Source organism: Triticum dicoccoides, unplaced genomic scaffold (assembly GCF_002162155.2).
Source record: "Triticum dicoccoides isolate Atlit2015 ecotype Zavitan unplaced genomic scaffold, WEW_v2.0 scaffold51229, whole genome shotgun sequence".
Taxonomy (NCBI): domain Eukaryota; kingdom Viridiplantae; phylum Streptophyta; class Magnoliopsida; order Poales; family Poaceae; genus Triticum; species Triticum dicoccoides.
Window position 1 is genome coordinate 87,656 of NW_021278222.1, and position 11,855 is coordinate 99,510.

The 11,855-nt window shown below is 45.5% G+C and overlaps 1 pseudogene; it reads right to left on the reverse strand.

The window, feature by feature from the left end:
* Window positions 1-77: 77 nt before the first annotated feature.
* LOC119346802 lies at window positions 78-2,710 on the reverse strand (annotated as a pseudogene).
* Window positions 2,711-11,855: the final 9,145 nt, after the last annotated feature.

Genomic DNA, 11,855 nt, shown 5'->3' on the forward strand with positions numbered 1-11,855 from the left:
GTGTGTGTGTGTGTGTGTGTGTGTGTGTGTGTGTGTGTGTGTGTGACCTCAACGTACACATGGTGACTATTGGTTGATCAACAAATCTTAGAGCAGTCGACGGAAGAGCTGATGGCGTAGGGGATGTTGACGCCACACTTGAAGGGAATGTCGGCGGCGTTGCCAGCGTTGAGCCCACCGGGAGCGCTCTTGATGCACTTGCACGCCACTTGCTCGTCAGCGGTGCTCCGTGCTGCGCTGGCCACACTGCTGACACAGCTGCAGCAGGCCGCAGTCGGGTTGGCGCCGTTGCTGCTGGCATAGGAGATGTAGGGATTCAAGGTAGAGCTCACCTGTCCACAGGAGATGGTCGTGTCGGTGGCTACGAGGAGCATAGCTAGCGGCCACTAGGGCGACCAGCATAAGCTGAGCCACTGCAACATGGGCCGTCTTGATCTAGCTAGAAATAGTAGTCAACTGAAGATGATAAGAAGGCTAGATTCGCTATGTGATTGCACCGGGAGGACTTTCGTCGTGGGGGGGTGTGTGTGTGTGGTGGTGGTGGGGGGGGCCCATGGCGTATGCACAACAGATTAATACAAGTGACCAGTCATGGAATTGAGTGCATTTACGACAATGTGCTTGATTACTAAGGCTGCCCGTAATGGGAGTATCATATGTAGTATCATGCATGCCAACTAAGCAATTTTGATGATGTGGCATAGAATTAAATGAAAAAAGAGAGGCTTGAGTATCATATTAGAGCAAGTACAATAAGTACTAGTCAGCTGGCTATATGTTGTTCCACGTCATCAAAGTCATTGTTGGAGGAGAGAGAATGGAGGAAAGAGAAGGAGGCGGGCGATTCAGCTAGCGCCGGCTCCAGCACAAGAAACAAGAAAAAGAATTCTGCATGTACTCTTGTGAGCCGGCATTCCTCTCTTCTCACCAATCACATGTCTCTCTTTGCCTTTCCCCACTTGCAAACATTAAATACCAATAGCTAGACTATAGCTAATCTGTTCTACTAGTGGGCTTTTATGAAGGCTTTATGTGACATGGCACTCATATATAGCCAGCAGCGGGCTTTCTTATTAACCATGCTCTTATGATACCATATCATATTAAATGATGTGCTATTTTGTGTCATGCATGTCAATAAATATAGTCCTTTATGATACCAACACATGATACTATGCATTACGGATGTAGTATCATAGAGTAGTATCATATGCATGATACTACTATATAATACACCCCATTACAACTAGCCTAAGGCTACTCATATTTGGGAGGATCATATACTAGTATCATGCATATGATACTAGTATATGATACTACCTCCATAGTGCATAGTATCATAAAGTAGTATCATAGCTGACCATATTTATTGCCATGCATGACACAAAGTAGTATATCATTTAACATGATATGGTATCTACCTATGTTACTCTAACCCTCTCTCTTCTTTAATTGTGTGCCACATAATTAAGCATGTTTGCTAGTCCCAAGTGCATGTTACCGGTTATGTTACCTCCACTATTGCCAGCCTAAAGTAAACCAATCTGACAATACATATGGCCGTGCAGGGCGGGCGATAAACCGCCTTTCCTTACTATGTTCCATGTCACAGATTAACATTCATTAATGCTGTATTGATTTAGTTTATATGATAATAACGTGTTTGAGTAAATAACAATGTATTAGTACTAACTACTCCATCCATCTGCAGGTTTATTGGTCCTGTTAGTATTTTACGCCAAACTTTCACGATAGACTTAATTAAGAAAATAATAATGCATGTCATAAAAAATTATATCATTTTATTCATATTTGAATATAGTTTGTAGTGATATTTTTTTATTTCATGCTTTAACGTTTTATTAGTTAAATTTAAGGTCAAAATTAAGCACAAAATGCGAACGGGGTCAATAAATCAGGATGGAGGTAGTAGGACATAAATTTCATTTAGCAAATGGCTTCGGTGCACCGGGATCTTATAACACACGTCATGCGGATCTGTTGTTCCATTGTCGTGTGGCTATAGTTTCTCGATCCACATACGACATCATAGGGAACATAGTTCGAGAGGTGCATATTTGAAGACGGATCCGCTATGTTTCATCCTAGGATGTGCCACTGCTGCAGGGTCTCCATCCATACACGACGCCACGAGGAAAATAAGTGAAGAGGAATATGATTATGGACACTAATGGAAAATAAAAAAAAACTCTACGTTTCCTTCTACCGGTAGGTTCTCTACCTGAAAACAAGCAAAGGCCATCTCTAGGTCTAGGCCCAGGAATAAGCAAGACCCAAGAGAGTGGCCGAATGAAGCGGGTTGCAGCTGACATGCATGAAGCCCTCAATAAAGAAATAAACCAAAATATCTGATGATAATAGAATCAACTGAGACTTACTTTCTCAGTCGGCTGACAATTATCAAAACCATAAACAATATGGTCAGGAAAGTTTGATCCAATAGTTCTTTATAATTAAATCCGGTCGAAATAAAACACATGCAAGGGTCTTCTAGTTTGGCACCATTGAAATAAGGGGCAAGCCCCTGCTGAACGAGGCTCTCCGCATGCGTTGGGTGTGGTCTGAGAAGACGACGCTGGACAAGCCTTGGCTGGGGCTGTAAATGGCCATTCCACCTGCGAGTCAGAGCCTTGCGCTTGCGGCTCTCTGCTGCCAGATTGGGAATGGTGAGCGAGTAAACTTCTGGCATGACCGGTGGATCGACGGCCGTAGCGTCGCGCAGATCGCTCCCCACCAGCTTCCCTTCATCAGGCCCGCAGGCAGGGCAATGTGCGTGGCGCAAGCCCTTCTTGGCAACGCATGGGTTGACAGATCCACCGCACCCCCTCCGTGCCAGCGATAGCGGAATTCTTGGAGCTATGGGAGCGGGCTTCTTCCTCGCGAAACATATGCCGCCTTCTTCCTCACGAAGGAGCGGGCTCCTTGTGTTGATGTGATCTGGAGAGCATGGCCCCCTTGGAGATCAAGAACTTCGTTTGGTTGGCGGTGCGAGGTCGACTATGGACAGTGGATAGGCTCACGCGCCGAAACCTGCCTCATACCAGGCTTTGCCAGCTATGCTGCCATGTGGATGAAGACACGACGCAGATGCTACTTGGATGCCCCTTTTCCAGGGAAGTTTTGAATCACATGCTCCTCCCCCTGCGTTTGCACAGGTTCACACCCGATGGCTCTGCCTCCTTGGCAGACTAGTGGCCGACGATAGGGGCTTAAACTCTATCTAACTGGCGTAGAGAGCTCAACACCCGCATTGCCGCAACCCTACAATCCATCTGGCTAGATCCGAACGCTCGGGTTTTTCAGCGCAAGTCCACCTTGCCTGCGTCCATTGTTCATGCATGTTACCTGCGTCCGTCCTTACCTTATAGTCCGGCTTGTAACCCCCTTTCAAAGGACATGCAATGCTCATGCATGTTCTTGAAAAATAAATAAGGGGCAAGATGCCTTCATTACAACAGACCAATCTGCAAGAGACAGATCACACGTGCACATCACTCCCAAGGCGACGCCAGGAGCAAAACTCCATGCCGCCGCCAACAGCCATCCGCTGCAGCCTCCCCTTCCGCCACTGCCACTGGCCTCTACTGCGGTGGCGGCAGGCCCATATCCAAAGGAGGTGGGGTTTCCTTCAGGCGTGCTGCAAGAGGTGGAGATCAGCCTGTGTGGGGAGACGGCGATGGGGAAAAGATGGTAGCGCGACGACCCTAGTGGTATTCTCCTATCCAAATTGCCGATCTTCCAGGTGCCGGTCGTCCTCGATCTGGCAGCCGGCAAGTTCTGGACTCCTCAACCAACGGTGTTCACGGATTGGTGCATGGCACTCATGGACCTCTAGATCGGATGGGATCCGGTCATGCGCGTCTCAAAACATCAACTTGCACGGCTTCGTGTCCGCGTTCTGAAGCTTCGTAGTCGACACCAAGGGTATATCCGCTATGATCCATGGTGTTATCAGAGGTGTATCTTTTCTCTGGTTAACTTGTCATGTATTTTTTACACATAATGGATTATGTACGAATAATGTACAGAAATGTTAACACTCACACGTATAGGTGTTTGCATCTCACTCACACGTGTGGATCCGCGTCCGTTCGTGAGCGCACGAATCTTGGCATCTTTTTAGTGCCACTTAGGACTGGTCTGATGTGTGGGCATTCACCCGGTCGCCCACACGGCCGTTTCACCACACGGGAGGGGCTGGTGTGTGCGCGTTCAGCAGTTCGCCCACACGCCACTTTCCACGCACGCATAAGGGCTAGTGTGTGGGCATTTGCCATCTCGCCCACACGCCTGTCTCCTCTCCCTCACCCAAGCTGCTAGTTGCCATGTGCTTTGCAGTGCACATGGCAACTGCCCTAGTGTGCTTTATAAGCAGGTGGCAACTCTCTTTTTACCCGAGTTGCCATGTGTTTTGCAGGGTACACGACAACTCCCTAATGTGCACGTAAGTAGATGACAACTCTCTTTTACCGAGTTGTCATGTGTTTTTGCATGGTACATGGCAACTGCCCTAACGTGCACGTAAGCAGATGACAACTCTTCCTTTTACATGGAAACTGCCCTAGCATTTTTGTGAGCACATGGCAACTCTCTCAACTGCCTAGTGTTAGTATGTGGCAAATCCTAAAGTTTTGAAACCATGGCAACTACATTAGACCAGACCATACATGGCAACTGCAGTTGTCCGACATGGCGACCGTAGTTCAGCGACATGGCAACTGCTTTTAAACGAACATGAACGAGGGTCTGGACCATGGCAATTGCAAGCGCGCGGTGACTATTACGCGTAGCGTGCGGGACCACGAGGTACGAGGCCTGACATACGCGGCGTGTGGGCGTTATCTACTTCGCCCACACGTACGCGTGTGAGTGGGATCGGGAGGGGAAAAAAGGGATGTATGGGCATTACTTGTTTTGCCCACACGTAGGTGTGTGGGCTGTTCCTCTTATATACCACACAAAATGTGTGGGTAGACTTCTTAACGCCCCCACGTGTGGCACTTATCGGCGTCCATAATGTAAGATGGAAATAGACTAGAAATTACTAAGACGATGCTTCTGTACACAAGCCAACGGAATGACCACAATAACTTGTGTAGAGTGAAGATTTCGTTAATATTCAATAAATTTTATGCAACAAAAAGGAAAAACTTCGCAACTTATTTTTGCACTACGGGCGGTGAATATATCGCTCAATAGGTGACATGAAAATATCTTGTTGTTGTAGGTTATGTGTTCTTATTTCTAAATCATACATCATTATATCTATCTATCGGTCTATCTATCTATTACTAATTACAGACTTCCATGGTAATTCTCAGCGCTTAAAAAATATGTATCGTTGACCTATTGAGACTATTAGGGAAAAGCCTAGTAGTGACGCCGGTAAACTCTCTAATAGTAGCGCAGGCCTCGATCTACTAGTGTCGCACCACAGCTATAAAGTTTGTACTAGTGCGGGTGCCACCGCACGCTACTAAAATGTTAGTAGTAGCGCGGGTGCCATCCATGCTACTACTATTTTTGCGCCCGTGCTAATACAATTTATAATAACCACACACTACTAATATCCTAAATAGTAGTAGCACATAGTTTTTTCCCAAGCTACTACTATCTAATTAGGAATTTAAAAAATTCACCAATTCTATTTTATGCATAAACTTCTGGCAATTAAAACAAAGCTAGAAATGCAATCACATTAATTGCAACTCAGTTAGGATTTTGGACAGGGTATTGTGAAGAATGTTAATTGCAAATCAAATCATCAATGGTAACAACACTTAGAGGACACATTTCAAGGCTATGGTTATATTAACACAACGTGGTAGTGGTCTTCATGATACAGAAAATGTGAAGTAATGGAGCATACTATTTCAATGTTGCTCTTGAGATAACACTAAAGTGCAGGAACATGGGAGTGGTCTCACGATGCTTGTGATTACGATCATCGTCGTTGTCATCACTAATTTCATAGTTTTCAGTATTTATAGCAGCTTCCTAATCGTAGGAATTACTTTCTTCATATGGTGATGGAACTCCTATTTTGCCAGCATCCAATGCTTGATCTATTAACCCTTTGTGCATCTTCACGATGGCGAATCCACAAGAAAAAGCCAACTTAGCATCTAGATTTTATCCATTTCCTTGGGCATGTTCAAGAAACACTAAATTTATAGCATTATCTATTTTAAATACACGAGGCATCACGACAGAAAACAAAAGATGAGCAATATCATATGAGCAGAATAAAAAGCAGTTTGGAATATAGAATCATTAACTATAAAATAATGTGCTCTAACAACAGCAAGAGTGCAACATTGCTCTATTCCCCTTTCAAATATCAACACACCAAAAAAGGCTATAAGACTCAACTATTTGATGCCCACTTCGAACAGTAACAAGATTATGTAAAACATGCCAGTCCATGGATCAAGGAAAACTACCTGAGCTCCAATAGAATACTCTCAATTAAAACAAGCTTGTTCTCAGTGATGGGAGAATCAACTTGCTTTAACTGTAATCGATCGGGATTTTATTCTTACCATGCATGTCCAGGCGTAATTAAGCAAAGCAAGACTTTTTCCATCTCTGATAAGATGCACTCTCGCATCCGTAAGTGCATTACTCATTCATTCCTAGAATTTGTTTCTCAGTACAATAGCTGAAAATGGGTGACATAGTTAAGAAAATGGCATGAACATCATCTTGTCTGGCTGAAAAGTACATGGCAGCAGATTTGACTTACTACTGAACCCATCATTCGCAAATTGCCTCACGGATGTTGGCACCTTCAGAGCAGCAGATTTGGAACATTCAGACATTAATTTTAGCAGCCACAAACACCTTCATCAATTGACAGTGTTCAGAAGGAAAAGAAATAGGGTGGCCTATATTGAACTCAAAGGCAACGGCAGTGAGGATGGCCAAGATGGAGCTATGAGTGGTGTGGTCACCTTGGATGCTTACAAGGGACTACCAGGGTCCTTGAGCACGAACGCACACATCGCCTTGGCCGGTGCGAGCACGCCACACGCAGCCGGGGCCAATCATCCGGCAGCTTGCACTAGTAGAAAAAGGGCCAATTGTCCCGATTCGTAAGGGCCTTTTGTCCCGGTCTTGGAACCGAGACTAAAAGGTCGTTACTAATGCACTTGACCTTTAGTCCCGGTTCTTACACAAACCTGGACAGATGGGCCTCCACGTGGCCGGTTCGGCGAGCCCAGACAGGGGGCCCTTTGGTCCCGGTTGGTTGCACCAACCGGGACCAATAGGCATCCACGCGTCAGCATTTCAGGTGCTGGGATTTTTGTTTTTTTTAAAGGGGGAATGGTTTAGGGGGTTTTGGGGGGTTAATTTAGGTGTTTCATATATTGTGTTAGCTAGCTAATTAATACAGAAAAGTGTCCTCTCTTATCTCTGTGCTTGGTCGACCCTACGTACTATACATATAGAGAGGACTAGACACGCTAGCTAGTAAACAAATGAAGGAAACAGAAGATCGTCATGAACATATCTATACAGAGAGAAGTGATATCGACCACCTCTCCTTCTCTAAGAGATTGGTCGAACAACAAGTTCTTGTATATCTATCCTACGCTACTGGCTATATATATACAATATAATTATCTCCTACAATATAATCTCCTAATTCCAAATGAACTCAAGGTCCACATGGTATTCTCCGTCTTTACCGATCACGTGGTCAAGAAAGAATGCCGCCAGTTCCTTTGAATTCCTCGCATATGATCTGGTGGTAGGAGTTCATCCTGCATTCGAAATATCTATTTTAAAGAAGGGGGTCAATACATATATATGAATAAATGAAACTGAACACAAATTATGGTAATAAAATAAAATTGTGAATATTATTATTTACGCACTTCATATTGTTTGTCGGAGTAGCCCCGCTCACAGGTCGTGTGGCGGATGGACTCGAATGTAGTATCCACAGTAATTATTCCCTTGTTCCTGCCACAACCACTTTACAAGAAATAGAGGTCAATCAAACTGATAATTAGCAAGCATGCTAAATGGTATTGATGAAACTAGCGCTTGAATCACTAGGAGATGCGTGGAACATGCTACTATAGTACTTACTTTCGGGTGTCTAAATTCCAGCTTCTTCGGCAGTCCCGGAGTTTTTGAGGTGAATTTATTCCAAACCCTGCCAGACAAAGAAAACAATTACTTGATATCAGGAAATGAACAAATTGAAGTTGCCGATATGGTGCGATAATGATCGATTTAACTTACTTCTCTAGAATTGCAGTCATGCCCGCATACTCCTTGGGATCTTTTCGTCTCGAGTCTAAGATGGTTACTAGTCCCTGCTCAAGCATAATCTCTAGGAGAATATAGTGAAACCTAAGCACGCATGCATAACTCATCAATTACATTACTATAACCTCGACTAATAAAGGAAACTGAATATGCACAAGACAGTAACACTCATTGGAATTCGTAAGGGAAGAGTATTATAGCTTTGTTTTGATTTAATACAAACGACTGTAGCAGCTTGGCCTCAGTATCTTTGGCCTGGAATTTAACCATATATGCATATATGAGATTTGTGTTAATGAACCCAATATCACCGATTTGTCTTTTCTTCAATTCGGCGATCTTCAATCTTCTTAATATAGTGAGGATAATTAAAAATACATGCAATGAAAGAGCTGACCTATATCGAGAGACTTAATGACAGAAGTAGTACTACTTACAGGAAGTAGCAAGTGATCATTAACTTATCGAGGGCCTTTAGATTGAAAAACTCGCTCGTCAAATGGAACATTCAACAGTTCAATTCCAACGAGGTCATGCTCCTCTCTAACTCTCAGCGTCAAAATATTCCTCCCCTCAGACTCTCTACAGGTTTTCATATACCAATCATGAAATCTTTGCATCATCGTTGTTAGAGATCTTTCATCTTTGACAAGAGACTTCCCGTACTCGTATTTGTGTTCGTCCACCTCCATTATATCAAAATGTGCATCGTCGGGCAGGTAATCTCCAAGATCATTATAACCAGGCACCATTGTCCTGCCTGGAAGATTAGCGACGATGCTAGACACCTGGAGTGGGGGGAACGCTTGGTTCGCTTGTTCGCCGAGATGGGCAACTTTTTTCCCAGCTCGTCGTTCTACTTCTACTAACCTTTGACCACTGACAGTACTTCCTGACCGCTCCGCTTCGATAAATGACTTTGTAATGCATTCATAGTTGCCTTTCACCGGAGACTTTGGTGGTTTCTTCAGGGCAGCCAGAGTATGGTTCGCTTTTACCGGATATATCTTCTCCTTCTGAGGTGGATTTTTCTTTTCTTTCACCCCTTCAAAGAAGTTTCCCACTTCGGCTTGCATGATCTTCGTGTTTTCCTACTGGCTCCTCTCGTATGGTAACTTCTCTGGAGTCTTCACAGAAGGATCGTATCTGTATTGCCTGCCTCTGGCTGTACTGCTAGACGCCGGAGCAGACAGAGCGACTGCGGCTGTCTTTCCTTCCGTACGAGGCGGAGGAGAAGGACGGATCGCCGGAGCAGCCGAAGCAGGAGGAGGCTGGCTACTAGGGCACTCCTGCGCAAGCGGAGAAGGAGGCGGAGTGCCGCCACGCTCCAGAGAAGGAGGCTGAGTGCCCCGATCACTCGCCGGAGGAGGAGGCAGAGTGCCCTGACTCGGCAGAGGAGGAGGAGGAGACGGAGGCGTCCAGTTCGGAAGGTTGATGAGTTCCTTCCGCCATAGGCATGGAGTCTTCAGAAAAGAACCTCGCCGAATCTCCCCTTCACCCGTAGGGTGGTCAAGCTCAAGGTCCTCAAATCCGTCCTTTATTTGATCCACCATCACCCTAGCATATCCTTCTGGAATCGACCGTCCGTGGTAGGTTGTGCCAGGTTCAGTAGGTAAAAACGAGCCAACAGCCGCCTTGACTTTCAATGTCATCCATCGCGCCATAAGGTGGCAATGTTGAGACTCCGTGATAGCATCCACGGGGTAGCTAGATGGAGAAGTGAAGACAGGCTCCAGCTGCTGAGTCTTCTCGGTGGAAGCCACGCTGCTTCTCCGCTGAGATGGCGGGGTAGCTTCAAGGGAAGCTTCGGCAGGTCATTTGCTGCGATCTGCTTCTCTTTCCTCTAGCCCTTGTACCCTTTCATGCAGCACCTGCGGTTGGCTATGGTCCGCTTTCTTCCTCCTCTCCTGGCTTTTGTAACCCCCTGCGTCCGGAAACCCAGCCTTCCACGGAATGGAGCCTGTTGTGCCTCGTGTCCGTCCAGGGTGCTCAGGATTCCCGAGGGCCATTGTGAGCTTGTCGTTCTCTCTGTCTGGAACGAACATCCCTTGCTGCGCTTTCTCGATATACTCCTGAAGCCTCCTGACGGGTATTCACAGATGCTCTTCCATCCAAACGCACTTCCCTGATACAGGGTCCAAGGTTCCGCCAACCCCAAAGAACCAAGTCCGGCAATGGTCTGGCCAGTTCAATGTCTCTAGTTCGACCCCTTTAGCAATCAGGTCATTCTCAACCTTGTCCCACAAAGGTCGGGCTTTGAGGTAGCCACCTGACCCCATGCGATGGTGATGCTTTTTCTTCCCAACATTTTTCTTGTTTGTCGCTGACATCTTCTTACTCTTTTTTGATGTCTTGTGGGCCACAAATGCGGGCCAGTGATCTCTGATCTTCTCATACTTTCCGGTGAATTTTGGTGTCTTTTCTTCGTCGACAAAATCTGTTTTCAGCTCATTCTTCCACCTCCTGAATAGTTCTACCATCTTCTTAAGAGCATGAGACTTTATCAATTGCTCTTTAACTGGCTTCTCCGGATCCTCCTCTGGTGGTAGGGTGAAATTTTCCTTAAGCGTTGTCCAAAGATCTTCTTTCTGCATATCAAAGACATAAGACACCTCAGGGTCTTCTTTCTTAGGCTTTAACCATTACTGGATACTGATCGGTATCTTGTTCCTAACAAGAATGCTGCACTGAGCACAAAATGCATCCCTTGTCCGGATGGGTTCAATCGGCTTGCCATCGCGCGCGATTGCTATGATCTCAAACCTTTCATCCGAGCGCAACTTTTTCTTCGGGCCTCGTTTCTTTACCGAAGTTGTGCTCGATCCGGAGGGCTAGAGAAAAGAAGAAAGACGAGAGTTAGTTAATATGTGTACATATGAAAACAATGAATGCATCAATTAGCTAGTCAGCACGGGCTTAACTAATATATATACCTGGCCGGACTCGGTTCGGTCACAGAGCCGTCATAATGGTCTCCTTCTTGTACCTTCATTGGGTCACCAGAGCCATGATAATCATAGCCTTCTTCTTGTACCGGCATTAATGGGTCACCGGAGCCATCATAATCATAGCCTTCTTCTTCACTACCCCGTCCTTCCAGACCATTAGTGTTGTTTAGAAACGACGCAACGACATCACTTCCTTTTGCGATTATGTCCCCCAACATCGCTTCTGTTGCTTCGTCTCGGGGGTTCTCCATAGTTTCTGCAAATATTTTCAACATGGCAATTATTATTCAAACATGAAATATGGATATATATTAGTGGCAAACATATAACTAGCTAGCTAATCACAATAAGGAATCATATTAGTGGCCTCGATGTTGCTTCTCTAAGGTTTGGGGTGACCTTGACAATGCTTCAAGGGTTTGGGGTGGCCTCGACACAATGCTTCAAGGGTTTGGGGTGGCCTCGACGACAACGCTCTTTTAACTTGGTAAATTTGGGTGGCCTCGAGAGAGTTTGTCGGGTAGTGGCGCGGTAGGAGGGGATAGGAGACCAACATCGTTTTTTTCTAGGGTTTGGGTATCCTCGAGAGTTCTGATCGAGCGAGAC